Below are 21,603 nucleotides of genomic sequence, written 5' to 3'. Positions count from 1 at the left end.
CGCTACCAAGTCTGCTGCACAGGCCATGGGAAGATGTATGGCTTCCGCCACTGTTGCTGAGAGGCACCTATGGCTTACGCTCACGGAAATGGCTGATTCCGAGCGCAACGCGTTTCTCGACGCCCCGCTGTCTTCCGCTGGCCTTTTCGGTTCTTCTCTCTCCGAGTTCGTGGAGAGATTTACCGAGGCCCAGAAAGCGTCCCAAGCCTTTAAGCACTTCCTGCCGAAGCGCTCCGGTTCTGCAGCGAATCGCGATAAACAGAATCCGCGAAGCTCTCAGCATCAGCCCCCGCCTTCCGCCACACCTTCTCAGCAGCGACAGCAGCGACAGCAGCACAGCTCTAGGTCCCGCTCTCGCTCTACCAGCCGACGCCCTGCTCAGCGCGGGCCTCGGCCGAGGGTTGTGGTGAAGCCGGAAGCCCCGAAGAAGTCCTAGCACTCCTAGGGAAGCGCAGGTGTGTGAGCCCCGCTGCGGCCGGTCTCTCACCCAAGCGCACCGCTGTTTCAGTCCCAAGACTTGCGACTGTTCCAGCGTTTTCTGCAAGACGCAAGCCTGCACAGTTGCCCGCTCGCCTGCACACAAAAGCCGTTTTCACGGCTACCCAGATATATCCCGAAAAGAGTGTATTTTCTGGTGTCCCGGCCACGGCCGTTGGTGCTATAAATGTAGTGTCGATGCCCACTCCTCAGTGCCCATCCCTACACACAAGCACAGCCCTACACTTAGGGCTCGCGCACATAAAATCGACTCAGGTCGATTGCGCTTCCAATATAGTGAAAGTGCCCACTCCCCAGTGCCCACACACACTATGTCTCACAGACCGCAGGCTCTCTGTAAAAACGAAACCTGTGCGCGCTCGCTCTGCTCAGACAGGCAGCGCGGCCAAAGCAGTAAATGTGCCCGCTTCCCGCCCACGTTTACTCGCAGACATGAGTCCCGCGGGGCTCGCTCAGACCTCCCTCACTCAGTTAAGCACTGTAGTAAGGTCGAGGACGAGCGCTCTGCCCGCTGTATTAAGCGCGCCCCCCGCCTCGAATGCCACAGGCATAACGCCTATGTTATCGCACCTCGAAGCACCTCTGTCGCACGGCGAACAGAGCGCGCTTCGCATCCAGCCCTTAGCCAGCCATGCAGAAGCATGGGCAGCGCTTCCAGGGGTTTCGGACTGGGTGCTAGGCATTATAAAGAGAGGCTTCTCGCTACAGTTTTGTCGACGCCCTCCCCGCTTCACAGCGCGCGTCGAGACTACGGTGAATTTAGAAGTAGCACACCTACTTCGCGCCGAAATATCAAAACTGATATGCAAAGGGGCGATAGAGCATGTACCCCTGGCTCAAAGCGAAGGGGGGCTATACAGCAGATACTTTCTAGTCCCCAAAAAGGACGGTGGTATCAGACCCATACTGGATCTAAGACGGCTGAACAAAGCATTAGTGAAACGCAGTTTCAAAATGCTCACGACCAGGAAAATTCTCGCGCAGGTTCGCCGAGGAGACTGGTTCATGTCAATAGATCTGAAGGACGCGTATTTTCAAATACAGATAGCGTCACGTCACAGGCGATACTTGAGATTCGCCTTCGAGGGTCAGATATACCAGTATACAGTCCTTCCGTTCGGCTTGTCCCTGGCACCTCGTACATTTACGAAATGCATGGACGTGGCGCTCGCTCCTCTCAGACTCAGAGGCATGCGAGTGCTGAACTATTTGGACGACTGGCTGATCCTAGCTCAATCACGATCACAGCTCGTGGAGCACAAAACCATTTTACTCGACCACCTCGAGAATCTTGGTATCACGGTCAATTGGACGAAGAGTTCACTGAACCCCAGTCAAACGATTTCGTTTCTGGGTACCATTCTGGACTCACAGTCTATGACAGCGCGGCTGTCGCCACAGCGCGTGCTGCACATTCAGCGCGTGGCGAGATCTTTCCGCTGCGGCGCGTCTACCCCGCTCAAAACGTTTCAAAGGATGCTAGGTCTCATGGCCTCAGCATCAACGGTTCTCCAGCTGGGCTTGCTCCGCATGCGCCCTCTGCAGTTCTGGTTGAAAGCGCGAGTACCGCGCGGAGCGTGGGTGTCCGGCCGGTTGCGTCTCAAGGTCGATCAGAGCTGTGTCACAGCCCTGACACCTTGGTTGGCAGACGACTGGTACCGATCAGGTGTAAGCCTGGGGACTTCCTCGAGAGTGAGGATGGTGTCGACCGACGCATCCACCTCGGGATGGGGAGCGCTGCTCGAGGGCAGACCGTTCTTCGGCCTGTGGTCGAAACGAGAAAAGCTCCAACACATCAACTGCCTGGAAATGCTGGCAGTGCACAACGCGCTAACGCGCTTTTATCCCCACATCAAGGACCAACACGTCGTAGTCCGTTCGGACAACACGGCCGTGGTGTCCTATATAAATCGCCAGGGCGGTCTGAGATCCACATCCCTGTACAGGCTGGCGAAACGCCTCCTAATATGGGCTCAGCACAGTTTGCGCTCGCTGAGAGCAGTGCATGTGCCTGGGCTCCAGAATGTGGGCCCAGACAGACTGTCCAGGAACAACATTCCCCTGGGCTAATGGTCTCTACACCCACAAACAGCCCGGCTGTTGTGGGAGAGATTCGGCAGAGCGGAGGTGGACCTATTCGCGTCCTGCGAAAACGCTCATTGCCCCGTGTTCTTTTCCAAGAACGACAGCGCGCTGTCCCACGCGTGGCCGCGCTGCCCGCTTTATGCTTTTCCCCCCGTCTCCCTCCTGCCTCAGGTGTTAGAGCGGGTCAAGGAAACGAAATGCTCAATACTGCTTGTAGCACCGTCCTGGAAGAACCAAGCATGGTTCCCAGTCCTGATGCAGCTAGCAGACATCGCTCCATGGCCAGTGCCATTGAGGAGAGATCTCCTCTCGCAGGCCGGGGGCTCGATTTGGCATCCGCACCCGGAGCTGTGGTCGCTTCACGTGTGGGCGCTCAACGGTTATCCGTTAACCTCGCAGAGGGAGTGATAAACACCATCACTCAGGCCAGAGCGCCGTCGACTCGGCGGCTTTATGCCTCGAAGTGGTCGGTTTTCTCCGGCTGGTGTACAGCTCGGAGCATATCACTTCTCAATTGTGAGGTGACGGAGGTTCTCTCCTTCCTACAGGAGCTGTTGGATAAGGGCAGATCCCCTTCCACGCTCAAAGTTTATGTGGCGGCTATTACAGCGTTTTCCAGAACAACGCTGGGGCAGTCTCTAGGAAGGAACGATTTAGTCATCCGCTTCCTCAGGGGAGCTAGGAGGCTAAATCCTCCCAGACCTCCTTCAGTTCCTATGTGGGACCTTTCTACGGTTTTGGCGGCCATGAAAGGTGCCCCTTTCGAGCCTATCCAATCTATTAGCCTCAAGCATTTGTCTTTCAAAACAGTGTTTTTGATGGCTCTCGCTTCAGTGAAGCGCATAGGCGACCTGCACGCGCTCTCTGTGAGCCCAACGTGCTTAGAGTTTGGACCTAATGACTCTAAAGTCATACTCAAACCTAAGCATGGATATGTGCCAAAATCCCTCAACACACCATTTCGGGCTCAGGTCATCTCCCTGTCTGCCCTGCCGGGATCAAGTGAGGAAGGGGACTCAAGTTTTCTCTGCCCCATTAGGGCTTTAAGAGCTTACGTGTCCCGCTCTGCTGTCTTCAGACAGACTGAGCAGCTCTTTGTCTCGTTCAGTGGACGTTCCAAGGGAATGGCTGTTTCTAAACAGAGCCTATCCAGATGGATAGTTGACGCCATAGCGCTGGCTTATACTGCCAAGGGCCTCCAGTGCCCGTTGGGAGTTAGAGCGCACTCCACGAGGGGTGTTGCCTCCTCGTGGGCTTGGTCCAGCGGGATTTCCCTACAGGATATATGTACGGCGGCGGGCTGGGCCTCGCCGTCTACATTTATTAGGTTTTACAACCTAGAGGTTCCCGCCTTGCAGGCTAAGCTACTATCGGTGTAACCGATTCAGCTGTCTAACTAGAACACTGAAATCGCATGCGCAATGCGCTGCCGACTGTTTTATGGGCAGAATTGTGTAAGACCCACATTTCCCGCATTTAGCTCAGGTTTCCCCACCCTGTCTATGCTATGTCATATTCGTGTCTGCTGACGCAACCTTATAAGGACAGAGGAATCCCCTCTTGTCTCTAGACTCTCTCTGTGAGGTCATGTTTTACGTCCGTGGACGTTGCAATATGGGGAATTATGTAATCAGACTCTTTGTGAGTCTATCTGGTGATTATGCACTGTACACCTGGTTTGCTCCAGTGATTGGTGTCTTTATCCCAGCACGCACGGCGCTTTACAAGGGGTTCCCGTAGCGTTTTTACAAAAACGCAGTACGAGAGGACTCTCATAAGAGAACGTACTCGGTTACTAACGTAACCTCGGTTCTCTCTAGAAGAGGGAACGAGTACTGCGTTCTCTGCCGTGCGTACGGTTCACTCTGGTTCGCTTCGGCGATGAAAATCAAGTGAATCAGCCTTCTCGAGCTCCTTATATAGAGGCTAGCCACACCCATCTCGGCGGGAAATGGCTAGGAGGGCGCGAAGCGTCCTCATTGGCCTGACGTCACCTCAGGCCTCGCTCGATAGGCTTATGCAGTTGCTGCAGAGCAGCCAATGAGCGAGCGAGCCGTCTCGCCATAGCTAAGCACTGCCGCAACGCGCTTTACATGTATGAAAATTAAGGATAATTTTTGCTTCAGTATTTCGTGAAAAGAGACTTTTCCCGTAGCGTTTTTACAAAAACGCAGTACTCGTTCCCTCTTCTAGAGAGAACCGAGGTTACGTTAGTAACCGAGTACGGTTTAGCCCCCCCTGTGAGGCCGAAATGTCTTTGTTTGTGGCCTGAATACAAATTATCCATACTAAAAAGTTCAAAGGCTCATCTGACCACTTGTTTTACTGTGCGTTCTCTTGTTCCCGCCACGAGCATATTCATCCTCCTCTTTATGCACGACACTCATCTCGTGCATAAATTTAACGTAATAAAATTCTCTTACTTTTATCAGACGTCCATAGTGACTTCCATTTCAAGGTACACATTTACATTCTTATCAGTTCTTGCTTTCCCTCGGAAATTGAACCCATGACCTTGGCGTTACAGGTGTCACACTCTAATGTTTTTATTTATGGCCTCTTTACCAGTTTCAAGGCATGTCTGTTCATTATTCATTTGATTTTAGAAAAGTCAGCTGGATTGTTTTTGGTTCATTATCTGACTGATAACAGAAAGACAGACAGAGTATCAAGCAGTCTCTCAGCAGTCCACTCAAACAGTCTCTTTCTCTCTCACTATAAGCAAATCATCTTTTCAACAGCCTCCTAGGACTGTAACTAAAATAATCATAGTCATAGTCAATCCTTAATAGTTCACAAATGTCAAAATACAAATATTTGACTCAAATTAGAACCCTTACAATAATCTAAAATACATTATGCTATGATCTTTTCTAAGGTTATCTTTAGTTTAAATACTCAATTCACCTAACCTTCGTTTTTTTTTTTTCAGAAATTTCTCTTGACTCATCACAAGCTGTTCTCATCTTTAGCCACCACCATGTCTAACGACCTTCAGAAGTTCAAAAATTTTCTTTGCCCATAAGGCAACCAACATCATGTTCCTTATATAAATTAATACGTCTTGTTACGGTCTCCACAACAAATAATGACAATCACCTCACGGTCTCAGTTGGCTCTTGAAAGCTTATTTCCATTAGCTCTTAAGCAATAATTTTCTTTTCTTCAGGGTGTTGTCTCCCTGGCATAGATGCAGACACGTCACAATGGAGGACAAGCCATACAATCAACGCGGTTTCTTGTGAGTGGTATAGGGGCTCACATTTTCTGGGGCAGACTGAACTTCTTACAGCTCATCTCGCCTCTCAATGATCTGCTGAAGCTGATCGCCACTCAGTCAATCAGCGCCACTCTCATATCCATCTCACATAAAAAACACCTCCATCAGGAAATGCCCAGTGTTTTTGCGTGATCCTTCTGTCTTAGGTTGTCCTTTTGGCCTTAAGATCTTACCCGTCTTTGAAGTAATCACTCGTACACACTGGTAACCGCTTTTCCCCATTACAGAATCTGTCACCGTTTTCTTCAACATAATCTGTTGTTTTCTGGAGCTTAGGAAAAGGCGCATTCAAGAGTCATCAGAGCCATTCGGACTGCCTACTAGTGTTAAACATAGGGAGACGGATTAATAACAGCAGTATTTAATCACTTAAATTCATTAATCATTTTAAAGGCAGCAACCTAGCTGCTTAGACTATAGTCAGTGAATTTAGATCATAATCGTACATTCAGTGTACTGTTACTTCTGTAGCCGGAGCCATCAGCCCTGTTTTATGGTGGAGGCTAAAATGAGACAGTCACTGGTCCCAAAATAAACAAGTTCAAAACAGTATTATTTTAAAGACTTCTTTAAAGTCTTTCAGTTTTACTTTTAAAACGTTTTAAGTACAAATTGCCCTTTTGAATGGCAATGATTTCCTTTAACATCTCTGTGTCTATGATTTTCAACTGAAACACTGTGCTTTACACAGGCTCAGACAACAGCTTTCAGCTGACATTGAATGAGAGAGAGACTCTTGAGGCATTCAGGACTGATACACTGCATTCTCATAAACTTTTAACTTCAGACTTTATCTACCATCTTAAGGCATCTTTTCCATAAATTACATGTATTGTAATTTAGACATTACAAATTTCCACTCAGAATGAGTCTCTGTTGCACTGAAACTGTGGCAGTTTCAGTCACAGCACATACCAAATCCAGATAAGCAAACCTGTTTTGGCCAATTCACAATCTTATCTTTTGAACCCAAAACATCGGCTGTTGGCTCTTTTCATAGTCAACAACAAGCTTTTGTTTAATCAAATGCCTTTTTTATACATTTTACATTTTGCAACTGTTAATCCTGTAACACTGCTTCTGCTTATTTTTTCTTAAAGAAATAATAATTATTCTAGTTCTTAATAACGTTTCAAATTTCATTTCAATTTTAGTTGTCAGGTTTTCAATTACCATAATTTAATACCCGACTTCAATGTTTTCTCTAGGAGTTTATCAATCTGCTTCTATGGTTCCTACTAGCTTTTGAGGCTGCGCTCTCTGCTTTGTCATACATTTTATGATTATCACTATAAATCATTCGTTAGATTTGTCTCTCTATATCATCGCATTTTACAGTCACTGAATGACTCCGCTGACCGCAATAAAACACTCTTTGTTATTCTACCTACAGTCTTATCCCTGTGATCTTTCTAACATCTCCACCCTACTTTACACCCCTGAAGCAGAGTGTTCTTATTCAGGAAATGCAAACAGAGCCCCTGATAAGTTCTCTGCATTTTCCCCCACTGTCCCAGCTGCAAATTCAATTACAATAGCCGAATCACAATCTTCATCATATTAACACTGATCTACTTTCTATATTAACACAGACTTTTCTTTAAATTTGTGTTAGTTTGGCACTTTCTTTGTTTGGAGCCAGTCAAAGTTGATCTTTCCAATCAGAATCAAACTTTTACAAAAACATAATCTGCAATTCTCTTTAAACTGAGAGCTTCAGAGCAGAGCTGCTTACAGCATTTGCTCTCTTTTGTATCAGGACTATTCAGTTACTCTTCATACAGTATAAAGAAAATTTAGCATGTCATTAATTTCATTAACACTGGTTTGATAGCTTATTCAAATGGTTAGTATGCAGATTCAACTTAATATTATCATTATTCAGTCCCACTTATCTCTACTGTTCCACAGAAATCACAAGATTCCTCAAATCTTGTTCTCAGTCTCTAAATTACACAGACAGCTATCCTAGCCGTTTGCACCTTCAACTCTTGTTATAAAAATATGGCAATCTACTCTTAAATAACCTTGTTTTCATAACATTAATACAATAAAGCACATCCACATCATTATTATTGGCAGAACATTAATTTTCATAAGCGACATGGAAAATCAAAATATTCTAAGCGGGTTTCACAAAGTTTCTGATTAACTTTTAGTCATACGTGTCTAGGGAAATTATTTCCAACCCATAATTTCCTTTATAAAACAGACAATGTCCTTGTCTTTCAATGACTTAATTTCAACAAAATATCTGACTTTGTACATTATTGATTTCCCAAATCTTCAGACATAGCTGTCTTTACATCTATCTAATTGTGTTATCATCAACAACACTGATTACAAATCACGTACATATTAACATCCAGAAGCTGGGTTGAACAAGCAAGCGCTGTTGCTATACTCCCAGCATAGCTGGACCCTTTAGGTTCAAAAGACAATGGTTGTCAAAATAAACATCATTTCAATAATTATTTTATCTCTAAAATATAGAATTTTACCCGTTCTGCTTAATGAAACATTCCTTATCTTTATATCATGTTAATCCCTGTTAATCATACTCAATGCCTTATTTTTATCTAAAACTTACTTTTCATACCATTTACTTAATCAGGCGTTCATAAATATGAATTTTATCTTCCCCTACATGCCAGTTCCTTCCGTATCTGTTCAATCCAACAATTCACTGTTTGTATTTTCCATCAGAAAAAACATTCTCTCTTCCCTACTTGTCAGTTCCTTCTCCTATCGACTCTGTTCTCTTTTATCTGCTTCTTTTCCATCCAACAATTCACTGTTTGTTCACATTTTTACACTCATGAACAAACTACAACAACTCTTTGACTAGTAACGGATAAATTGGCACTTCAGAAAAACCCTGTGCTTTTGCACAATCTCATACGCTCATCATTTACAACACTGCTCAAATCATCAGTCATAGCTTTGCTCAAAGTTTCATCAGACACACAAAAAGATTTGCAAGCAGTTTCTTCATTGCAGATAGCAGAAAGAAAATCAGTGTATGTGTTTGTGTGTGCGTCGTGTGCGTTTGTTAGTACAAATATTTTCACTTCCCCTTTGTTTAACAATCATCCGTTTCCCAATTTCTTGCATGCATTTCTGGCCGTAATTTTTCCATTTTACAGAAAACCGGTGTGTAAAAATGGTCTACTTTACTGTTAGATGACTCCATTTTTGGCTGAGTTCCTCTTTTCTGGATTTCACAATTCGACACGTGTCTTACAGAATCTGTCAAACGTCTTCGACAGACCCGATCTTTTACTCCGAGATCGGACGGACCTCTGCTTGTTTACGTTCCACTCAAAGTTTTCTCACGTGCGCTTATTCGCTTGCTCAATTCTTTTTACTTGATTAATTCAACCTGGTCTTGTAATTACGTTCCACTCAAAGTTCCCCCACGTGCGCTTATTCGCTTGACTCAATTCAATGTGGTAAAACTTCGAGTAGAGCACAATCACCCAGAAACTTCTTAATCCTGTTTTAAACTTTCTCTAAGGTTTACATAAATTTCGAATAGAACGTAATCATCTCAGCAGCTGTGATTTCTCTGAATCACCAGTGGATCCCCTGTCCACTAACGAGCTAAGTGTGGAAAAAAACGATCCGAAGATACTTCAATTTCTTCCCCAAACAATTGTGATTATCTGAATCACCTCTCGCTCGTACCAAAGCAAAACTCAGCCAAAATGGTTCACGTTCACTCACAGTCATATCAGATTACACCACACAAAATAAAATAATTTTAACTGTCTCTTACCCGAGATGCTTTTACTGCCTCCGAGTTCTTTCTGAATCCAGTGGGTTCCTCCTGGCCCTGATAGCAGTTTTGGCTCTTCTCTCTCAATTCGGCGAGGTAAGACTAAAGCCTTTTGTGCTTTAGGGTGATCAGTCCGTCAATCCGCTTTCTCAGGGCCAGAAGAAACCTCATGGATCCCACGTTTCTGACACCAACTTGTTGAGGCAAAAACAAGTAACTAACAAAACAGCATCAGGCATAAGAGACATCAGGATCAAAATGTTCTTAAAAGATATTTATTTCTTGCAAGAAATGTTCCCAGTCCACCCGCAGACCAGCTGCAGGCGGAGTGAGACCCAGAGCAGAGGTGGGCCCGCATTTTTATAGTGTTATCTCTTTCAAAAGCTATCTCTTACAGCCCCCACTAAACAAAAGACACAGAGGAACCCCTGTGGCTCCCCTAACCCCCTAATCTTCTCACCTCTGAGTCACACACACACACCCTGCAGCTGTATTAACATCATAAAATAAACTCAAAATACAGACAAATGAATGTATGGCATTCATTTGTTAAATCATTGAAAATAAAAACAAAAGAAAAGATTAATTTTTTTCCACAACACTTCTACACATAAACTGCCTCGAAATGTTGGCAGTAGACAACGCACTGACGCGTCTTTGTCCCCAAATACGAGGACACCACGTCCTGGTCCACTCGGACAACATGTCAGTGGTGTCCTACATAGATCGCCAGGGCGGCCTCAGGTCCCGAAACCTGCACAGGCTGACAGAACGCCTCCTGGTGTGGGCTCAGCGCAACCTGCTCTCGCCGAGAGCAGCGCATGTGCCAGGGCTCCTAAACGTAGGACCGGACAGACTGTCCAGGAACAATGTTCCGACAGGCGAGTGGCCTCTACACCCACAGACAGTCCAGCTGCTGTGGAAGAAATTCGGCAGAGCGGAAGTAGACCTGTTCGCGTCTTAAGAAAACGCTCACTGTCTGGAATTTTTCTCCAAGAGCAGGGACGCGCTGGCTCATGTATGGCCCCGCCGCCCGCTCTATGCCTTTCCTCCCGTCTCTCTCCTGCCTCAGGTGATAGAACGGATCAGAGAAGGATGCTCAGTGCTACTCGTAGCGCCGTTCTGGAAAAACCAACCCTGGTTCCCAGTTCTGATGCAGCTAGCAAGCACTGCCCCATGGCCAGTGCCAGTGAGGAGGGACCTCCTCTCTCAGGCCAAGGGCTCGTTTTGGCATCCGCGCCCAGAGCTGTGGTCCCTTCATGTTTGGGCCATCAACGGGTACCCACTGACCTCCCAAGCGGAGTGTTAAACACGATCACGCAGGCTAGAGCTCCGTCTATGCGACGTCTCTATTCCTCGAAATGGTCAGTGTTCTCCAGCTGGTGCACAGCTTGTGGCGTGTCGCCCCTAGACTGTGGGGTGACGGAGGTTCTCTCCTTCCTACAAGAGCTGTTGGACAAGGGCAGGACCCCTTCCACGCTCAAAGTGTATGTGGCGGCCATAAGCAGCGTTCTCAAAAACAACGCTGGGTCAGTCAGTAGGAAGGAACGATTTAGTCATCGTCTTCCTTAGAGGAGCTGAGAGACTGAATCCTCCCAGACCTCCCTCAGTCCCTGTATGGGACCTTTCTACGGTGCTGGAAACCATGAAAGGTGACCCATTCGAGCCTTTACAGACGATTGATCTTAAACACCTGTCTTTCAAGACAGTGTTTCTTCTGGCTCTCGCTTCAGTGAAGCGCACAGGGGACTTACACGCGCTCTCAGTAAGCGCGACGTGCATGGAGTTTGGGCCTAATGATTCAAGAGTTATACTCAAACCTAAGCACGGTTACGCTCCAAAATCCCTCAACACACCGTTTAGGGCGCAGGTCATTTCCCTGTCAGCCCTACCGGTCTCTGACGAGGAAGGAGACGCAAGCTTCCTTTGCCCAGTCAGGGCATTAAGAGCTTATGTGTCTCGCACGTCTGTTTTCAGACAGACAGAGCAGCTCTTTGTTTTCACTCTACGGACGTTCTAAGGGACTTGCCATGTCGAAACAGAGCCTATCCAGTTGGATAGTTGATGCTTTAGCGCTGGCTTATACCTCTAAGGGCTTACAGTGCCCTTTTGGAGTCAGAGCACACTCCACGAGAGGCGTGGCCTCGTCGTGGGCTTGGTCTAGTGGGATTGCCTTGCAAGATATCTGTATGGCGGCAGGCTGGGCCTCCCCGTCTACATTTATAAGGTTTTATAACCTAGAGGTTCCCGCCTTGCAGGCTAAGTTGCTTTCGGTCTAAAATCGGTACTGTCTGCCCTGATGTGTTCGGGCCAGAATACTGAAACTGCTTGAGCAAATGCTCGCTGTTTGATCGCGCAGCTCTATGGGCAGTGTGTAAGACCCACTATATTCGTCAGTCCAGGCCGGGGGTCGCCCTGACTGTACGACACATCATCAGTATAACTGCTCCTTATAGGATGTTATATTATTACAGGAATGATGCTATTCTAGCCACTCTTTCCTGGGCTCTCTGTGAGTTCCTTATGATCATGTACTATATGAGCCCGGGCACTTGCCCTTGGGACTTTGGTGCTGGATCTTAGCATGCACGGCGTTTTACACTGTGTTCCCCTAGCGTAAGACTTACGCAGTACGAGAGAACCTCTCGTAAGAGAACGTACTCGGTTACTAACGTAACCTCGGTTCTCTCTAGAGAGGAAACGAGTACTGCGTATCTTGCCGTGCCTGCACACGCTCTGGTTCGCTTCGGCGATGAAAAACCAGTGAGCTAGCCTCTCGAAGCTATATTTATAGCCCTAGACCACGCCCATTCTGGCGGGACGTGACGTATTGGGCGCGAAGCGCCCCCATTGGAGCTGACGTCACGAAAAGGCCTTATCGATAGGCTGCTGCAGTTGCCGCAGGGCAGCCAATAGGCGCACAAGCCGTCTCGCCTGTGTCTGCATGCTGCCGCAACGCGTTTTACATTATTTCAAAATTAAGGATAATTTTTGGCTTCAGTATCTCGCGGAAAAGAGATTTTCCCCTAGCGTAAGACTTATGCAGTACTCGTTTCCTCTCTAGAGAGAACCGAGGTTACGTTAGTAACCGAGTACGATTCCCTAGTTATTTTTTGTTATTGAAGTTTTAATCAGTCTAAGTGTCCGGTCACTTGCCCCTTCAAAAAAATCCAGGTCATTCATGCATTCATTTAAAAATCCAAAAAATCCTTTCCAGCCCCATCCTCTTTATAGAGATAACCACAATTAATGTTCTATATACATGCAGCTAAACATACATGGTTGTATACAATTTAAATAGTTGGGATTTTTTCATTTTGCTGCAGTGTAGCCACACCTGGATAAAACAAGCATGACATTTTCTTGTGTTTTTTTTTGTTCTGGCACCTCATTTGCAGTGTTGGGTAGGTTACTTTAAAAAAAGTAATTAGTTATAGTTACTTGTCACAAAAAGTAACCGAGTTAGTAATTGAGTAACAGCATTACAAAAGTAACTAATTACCAGGGAATGTAACTATTGCCTTACTTAAAAAAAGTAATATGTGAAAAACTTGGATATCCCCAATATTAAATATGTTAAATGAATGAAATGGACACTAAATACAATAAATTATTATTATAAAACATTGTACACTAGTCAAGTCACATTTATTTATAAAGCACTTTTTACAGTACAGATTGTTTCAAAGCAGCTTTACAGAGATGACAGGAAAATGCAACAAGTTTGTTTCCAGAAGAAAATAACATCACAGTCTAGCTTAAATAAGTTCAGTGGTGTTTCATTTTGTTGTAAAAAAGTTATTAATTTATATATATATATATATATATATATATATAGCCGCTCTGGAGAAAACCGTGATGTCATTGTCCAGCTCAGTTCAGTTCTCATATTATGGTGTCAATGCCGGCAGATCAATATTAATGTTGAATATTAAATTAAATATTAAATTGAATGTCCCCAACTAACCCATACAGAAATGTAATATATGTCAATATATGTAAATTACATATATAATGTTAGTGCCCATGTATGTCTGCTGCATATATGAGAATATATGCAAAATTCATATATGTAAAACACATAGACATATATGAAACATATATTTCAAAATATAGCAAAAATGGCCGTTTTCATGTAAGTGCCATATATTTTCCCGTATATGCACATAAATGTGAAATATATGTAAGACGCATATATGTATACATGCATATATGACGCATATATGTATACATGCATATATGACGCATATATGTATACATGCATATATGTACTTATTTCTATAGTACATACTTTCACATATATTAGGGATACAAATCTTATATCTGAATGCCTTGAAATTAAATGCCTATAGTTGGAGATTTTGTCTATTGTGTGAATACCAAATATAGTATTTTAATACAATAATGCAGTGTTTTCTTTGTCATTTTTGACAAATACATCCACAAAGTACCATAACCATATGCCACAGCTTTAAAAATGCATCAGTATCACATGCATGTACACTGTAAAACTTTCCACTGTAAATTTACAGTAAAATACTGGCAGCTGGGTTGCCATCCACATACTGTATTTTTACAACACTACTACAGTAAACACTCCACTGTAATTACCAATTATACCACATTTTACATTATTAAACTTGTCGACAGCAATAAATTGTATTTTTACAGGGAATACTGCTTTTATTATTACATAATTAAAATATTATACTTTAAGGTTTCATAAGAGTAGTCACACTAGGAAAAAGAAAACAACATTTTCTGGGTTTTAAAACATTTATTTAGTTAAAATGCCATCTGTGAACATGTTGGCTGAATTACTTTTTAAACATAAAATGCAATTTTAACACTTAACAACAAACAGGTAACAGTTAGCACTTAATTAAAGGAATAGTTCACCCAAAAAATTTTAATTAGCACATGATTTACTCACCCTCAAGTCATCCTAGGTGTATATGACATTCTTCTTTCAGACGAATACAATCAGAGTTCTATTAAAAAATGTCCTGGCTCTTCCAAGCTTTATAACGACAGTGAAATGCTGTTTCTTTTTTGAAGTCCATAAAAGTGCAAACGAAATCCCATTCAAAGTCTGCAAAATTTTGCAGAAGTGAGGACACCTGTAGGCTTACAGTGGTGTTCTTGTTTTGCACAACTTGGCCAGTTTTCTTTGAAGTTACTTGTCCTTTCTTTGTTTTTGATCCACGTTCAGGATTGATGTCAAGAAAGCGTCTAAAAGGCAGAAAAAAACAACAATTAAATATTATTAACTGAGTGTATACACTCACCTAAAGGATTATTAGGAACACCGGTTCAATTTCTCATTAATGCAATTATCTAATCAACCAATCACATGGCAGTTGCTTCAATGCATTTAGGGGTGTGGTCCTGGTCAAGACAATCTCCTGAACTCCAAACTGAATGTCAGAATGGGAAAGAAAGGTGATTTAAGCAATTTTGAGCGTGGCATGGTTGTTGGTGCCAGACGGGCCGGTCTGAGTATTTCACAATCTGCTCAGTTACTGGGATTTTCACGCACAACCATTTCTAGGGTTTACAAAGAATGGTGTGAAAATGGAAAAACATCCAGTATGCGGCAGTCCTGTGGGCGAGAATGCCTTGTTGATGCTAGAGGTCAGAGGAGAATGGGCCGACTGATTCAAGCTGATAGAAGAGCAACTTTGACTGAAATAACCACTCGTTACAACCGAGGTCTGCAGCAAAGCATTTGTGAAGCCACAACACGCACAACCTTGAGGCGGATGGGCTACAACAGCAGAAGACCCCACCGGGTACCACTCATCTCCACTACAAATAGGAAAAAGAGGCTACAATTTACACGAGCTCACCAAAATTGGACAGTTGAAGACTGGAAAAATGTTGCCTGGTCTGATGAGTCTCGATTTCTGTTGAGACATTCAGATGGTAGAGTCAGAATTTGGCGTAAACAGAATGAGAACATGGATCCATCATGCCTTGTTACCACTGTGCAGGCTGGTGGTGGTGGTGTAATGGTGTGGGGGATGTTTTCTTGGCACACTTTAGGCCCCTTAGTGCCAATTGGGCATCGTTTAAATGCCACGGCCTACCTGAGCATTGTTTCTGACCATGTCCATCCCTTTATGACCACCATGTACCCATCCTCTGATGGCTACTTCCAGCAGGATAATGCACCATGTCACAAAGCTCGAATCATTTCAAATTGGTTTCTTGAACATGACAATGAGTTCACTGTACTAAAATGGCCCTCACAGTCACCAGATCTCAACCCAATAGAGCATCTTTGGGATGTGGTGGAACGGGAGCTTCGTGCCCTGGATGTGCATCCCACAAGATGCTATCCTATCAATATGGGCCAACATTTCTAAAGAATGCTTTCAGCACCTTGTTGAATCAATGCCACGTAAAATTAAGGCAGTTCTGAAGGCGAAAGGGGGTCAAACACAGTATTAGTATGGTGTTCCTAATAATCCTTTAGGTGAGTGTATATTTTGACAAAGAGAGACAGCACAAAAGCTGTCTAAAACTGAACAACATGAAAAAAAAAATGCAATGTTGGATGTTGTGATCAATAACTGATATTTTTTCTGCCCTGGTAAAATTCATCAACTCAATGTGTCTGTTTACATGCACACTGTCAACTAACTAAATTTTTGGAGTGGGGTTGCCAGATTTAAAGTTTTATTCTACAACTTTTGTCTACTCATCACCCAGCTCATTAACAATATCATCCCCTCATCAGGTCCATCAGAGTATCAGTGGAAAGGCAGTCTTTAGACTATTCGTTTATATAGAGCACACACTGCCAGAATCCAGCCCAAACCTTTGTGACAGAAATAATTTAACTTAATTGCAAGCCTTGCAATGTTTATTGCATATATGACAACATGATTTACCAGACTAAAATGCATGTTTGCACCCAAAAATTTAAATTCTGTCATTATTACTCACCCTCAAGACTTTTGTTCATCTTCGGGACACAAATGAAGATATTTTTGATTAAATCCGATAGTTTTGTCCTTCCATTGATAACAATATCATTGCAACTGTCAAAGCCCAGAAAAGTGGTAAAAACATTGGTAAATATATAGCTACAGTGGTTCAACCTAAATATTATGAAGCAGGGTTTCTGCACATTTTTTAAAGTCAAATTTAAGGCTTTTTAAGACCCGAAGAAATCAAAATTAATACCATGCATTAGGGGTGTGCAATATTGACAAAATATGTCTCGATCGATATTTTCAACGTTTTCTTGATAATAATTAGATAACATTTTACTGATTGTGTTTCTGTGCTTGGTGCCATGGCTTGTTTAGGCCTGTTGACAGCTGACTGACAAAGATATTCATATTTTTCATATTCTATGCAGTGGTCAGTTTACAGCAGTGACAGAAATTAACATTTTTTATTAAGGGGTAATATTTGCCACCTTAAATTGATTTCAAGGGGCATTTTCACCTATATATGGACATTTGTAGATGTTTCAACAAGATATCTTTCACATCTACTGCAGTCAGATTCACCCGTGTTCACGCTGAAGGAATCACTCACATGGCTGGGCACTTGTATGACACATCAAGGATATTAAGAGGCTAAAAGCAGGTTTAAACATTGCCCCATTGAAGTCAACAGGGTGCAAATTTTAAAAAGAGGATAACACGGTGTAGGCAACACCAATTTTTGTCGTTGTTCTCTGTATTGACAGCACTCCAAATTTACAAAAAAAATGAGCTCAATGTTAAAATTGACCGGAGTTCTCCTTTAAGGTTGCACTAGTTACATGGATTATTTAAACAATGTTTTTACTAGCTTTCTGGGCCTTAAAAGTTGCAAAGACGTTGCTCTCTATGGGTGGTTCAGAAACCTCTCAGATTTCATCAAAAAATATCTTAATTTGTGTTCTGAAGATGAACGAAGGTCTTACAGGTTTGGAACGACATGAGGGTGAGTAATTAATGACAGAATTTTCACTAATCCTTGCACTGGCATATCTTAAAATATATGACTGCCACTGTTTTATATCAAGATGCACACCAGTAATGTTTTTTTTTTTTTTTATGATACATTATTATAAAAGCTGTTTAAATACCCTAATTTTATTAAGGCCTAGACCTGGCTTAAGCTAAGCCCAGTATGGAAACCAGGGCCATATTGTTCATACCAGTAGTCAGCTTAATAAATACTGTCAAGTCAAGGTTAGTGACACAATTCAGTCTAATATATATATATATAGAATATATATATGAATGGCAAATATGCCAATGACTAACCTCTGAACAAACTCAAGGTGCTGCCTCCTCCTGGTACTGCAAGCTGAACTCATAGGAGGAGGCAAACAGCGCTGCCAGGCCAGTGATGAAGAGGCTGTGATCCTTCACACACACCTTGACCTTCCAAACTTAATATCCAGCACTGGTTGCTTAGAGATTGACCTGTAATGGAATAAAAAAAAAAATAAAAAAAAAAATAAAAATAATATTAATAATTAAATTAACTACTGTGGGTTCCACTGTGGTTCGATGTAGTTGTCTATTCATAGTTCTATGAATTACATTTTTCAACTAAAAATTAAAATTGGTTAGAATGCTAAAATGCACTGGCATATACCGTATTTTCCGCACTATAAGGCGCACTTAAAAGCCTTTAATTTTTTCAAAAAACGACAGTGCGCCTTATAATCCGGAGCGCCTTATATATAGATCTGGCGCCTTATATTAATGTCTGTAAAACAACCGCTGACTTAAACCTTTTGTTTATACTTTCGCCTGGCACCGGAGCGCGAGCCTCCGCTGACTGCGCGCGCACCTCCCCAAACAGACGAGGCATTTATACTTGACGCAACTGTTTTGTTTTAGACTGAACACCAGACCATACAACTGATTTAGACGCGCAAACTGGGTGTCGGTGTGATGAGATGTACTAATATCCGTCTGCTCGGGCAGATTCGGCTCAAAGTCGTGCATCTTCGGATGCGGAGGCGCGCGCGCTGTCACAATGACGTAATTTTGCCGCGCGCGCGCCTCCGCATCCGAAGATGCACGACTTTGAGCCGAATCTGCCCGAGCAGACGGATATTAGTTTTTTTATTACCTTCGCGCTCATGCGGACACGTCGAGTATAAACAAGGTTTTACAGCTCAGCCACTTGTTTTTTCATATTTTTTTGCAAGTGGTAGATCTTGGTTTACATTTGGACTTTGGATGTGATCTTAGGCTTGAAAAGGTTGGTGACCACTGCATAACGCAAACCCAGTCAAACGTTTGACTGCAGTATCTTCTATTCTATGCGCCTTATAATCCGGTGCGCCCTATATATGAAAACAGTTCTAAAATAGGCCATTCATTGAAGGCGCGCCTTATAATCCGGTGCGCCTTATAGTGCGGAAAATACGGTAATTATGTTTGTTTTAAGCATAAACTCACTTAATTTTGACTTATTCTTTCAGAAAACAAGACAATTTTTACGTGTCTATTAAATGCTTCTTCATGTAAGAATTGTAGAATCTGGACTGGAAACAAAATAAAAACACTAATTAAGAAAAACATATTTTGCAGTGGGGTGAGTAAATGATGGCTTTTCATTTTAGGTTTCATCTACCCCTTTAATGTTTACATACCAGGAAATAAGTCGTGGACTTTCTGGCAAATGTAGATTGCTGGACATCAGCGATGCAAATTCCTGAAACAATTTTTAAAAAGGACAGCACAACCTTGATCAACAGAACCAAAACATAAAACATATTACAAATTAATGAGATTTGCTTAATAATCTCTACTTATCTGCTTGAAGGATAACACCGTCTAACTTCTTTGAATTAGGGAGTAGTTGTAGGACCATGGGATGGCAATCAGGAATAGGACCACTACATTTGAAAACAGCATTAGGAACATGGATTTTCATGTGCTAGCAAAATTCTGACGACGATTCAAAAGCACGATCACAGAACTGACAGAATTTGACTGCTTTTTTTTTTACCTCAGACTATAACTGTAACACTACTTAAAAGCACTTACATTAACAATGGCCATCAGATTACAAAGCCTAAAACGAAAAAAATATATATCAAATGCACGTCATGCAAATAGCATGGTAAAGGTTGCCTATTATATGAAATGTCGAAATTAACGTTACTTGGTAAACAGGTGAACAGAGTCAGTGAATTGCTTGCGCGGCCACGGTAGTAAACCGCGTTCGCAAAATCAAACCAAATAACGTTACGTGAAAACAATGTAGAAATGCGAACGAAAAAAACCCAAAAAAAACGTATATATTGGCTTACCGTATCACTCAGTTGAACAATTCTCTAAATCCCACTTATCGTCACGCGCAGATTATTCAATGACAAATTCTTCCATCCGTCCTCAGGTAGCTGCTACCTTTAACGTCGTCCATTTTCTGCTGCATCACAGGCAACTAATGTTTGAAACACGAACCGAACCGAACCTCAAAAAAGCTTTAAAATTGCTCACAGATTCGCAGACATTGTTTATCAGGAATGATTATTTGTTCAGTTGAATCCCGCTGACAAAACAAGTTTGCCTGTTGTAGCTGCCTAACGTTACTGTCTGCTCGCATGACGCGTCACATTTGAACTGAATTGAGCGCGAAAGAAATCAATCCCACAATGCAATGCCTTTTCAGTCAGTATGATGGTATGATCCTATATAACGAATTTATCAGGACGAAAACAGAAATGTGCTGTATATTTACAGCTGTTCTGTAAAAGATACAGCTTAATACTGTATTATGGAAATACAGTACAATTCTGTAAGAAATTCGTTGTAAATTTACAGTAAAGGGTTACAGTGTATGTTTACATACATTTATTAAATATGTGGAAAACAAATATGTATGTCACATATTTATAATTAATGTTGTCCATATATGCGAGAAACCAATACTATACTGTAATATATGCAGATATATGGTATCATATATGGATGAACTCAAATATTTTCTTCACATGTTTGGACACATAAATGTGTATATATGTTGCAGGCATATATTGTGTTCTCAGATAAGTCAAATATATGTATAGATATATGTTGCAGTCATATATTGTGTTCTCAGATAAGTCAAATATATGTGTATATATGTTGCAGTCATATATTGTGTTCTCAGATCAGTCAAATATATGTATAGATATATGTCATGCTATTTAAAATATAAGTACATATATTTATTTTTATTTAACCCTTATTTAACCAGGGAAATCCTTTGAGAACAAGTCTCTTTTACGAAGGAGCCCTGGCCAAGAAGGCCGCCATAAAAGTTACACATAGAATACAAAATATAATAAATACAATGAACATACAAAACATAATACGTTAACAGTACAATGAATCAACCAACGTAAAAAAAAAAAAAAAAAAAAACATGACATCCCCCATTGTCACCATAGACTTATCCTAATTTGGGAAGCAGGGACAGGTGCCCATTGTGCCTGCTTCCCGGTACTTTACTAGCCTCTTAAATTGACCAAAGGAGACCAAGTTAGCAAGTTTTAAATCATTCTGTAACAGGTTCCACGCTGATGGGGCAGAAATTCTAAATGCTTGCTTCCCTAACTCTGTGCGAGCCCTAGGCACAACCAGGTGGAGATTATCATTAGACCGCAGAGAGCGAGTGCTGGCCTTAAAGGACATAAGCCTACATAAATAAGGGGGCAATGTCCCAATGATGGATTTATATATAAACAATCGCCACCGGGTTAGCCTGCGCTGAGCAAGGGAGGGCCACTGGACTAGATTATACAGAGTGCAACAATGTGTAAAGGGTTTGCACCCTGTAATAAATCTCAGTGCACCATGATAAGCTGAATCCAGTTGGTGCAAATATTTATTAGGGGCGTGCATATATAAAAAATCACCATAGTCCATAAGAGAAAAGAAAGTAGCCTCGACCAATTTCTTTCTTGTTGCAAGAGAAAAACAGGCCCTATTCCTAAAATAGAACCCTAGCT

General features: G+C 42.6%; 1 protein-coding gene and 1 long non-coding RNA gene across 2 annotated transcripts in view; both read right to left on the bottom strand.

The window, feature by feature from the left end:
* Positions 1-21,603, bottom strand: part of LOC309497385 (piggyBac transposable element-derived protein 3-like) — a 168,989-nt gene that overhangs the window by 56,792 nt on the left and 90,594 nt on the right. The gene's annotated exons all lie outside the window — the stretch shown is intronic.
* On the bottom strand, positions 14,250-19,945 carry LOC309497478. The gene is made up of 5 exons (XR_014205551.1): positions 19,921-19,945; positions 19,655-19,682; positions 19,258-19,503; positions 17,912-18,073; positions 14,250-14,873 (listed from the first exon to the last, which is right to left on the bottom strand). It is a non-coding gene; the product is annotated as an uncharacterized lncRNA (long non-coding RNA).

This window comes from Leuciscus leuciscus, assembly GCF_965113295.1.
Source record: "Leuciscus leuciscus genome assembly, chromosome: 4".
NCBI lineage: Eukaryota > Metazoa > Chordata > Actinopteri > Cypriniformes > Leuciscidae > Leuciscus > Leuciscus leuciscus.
This window is presented reverse-complemented; position numbering and strand designations above follow the sequence as displayed.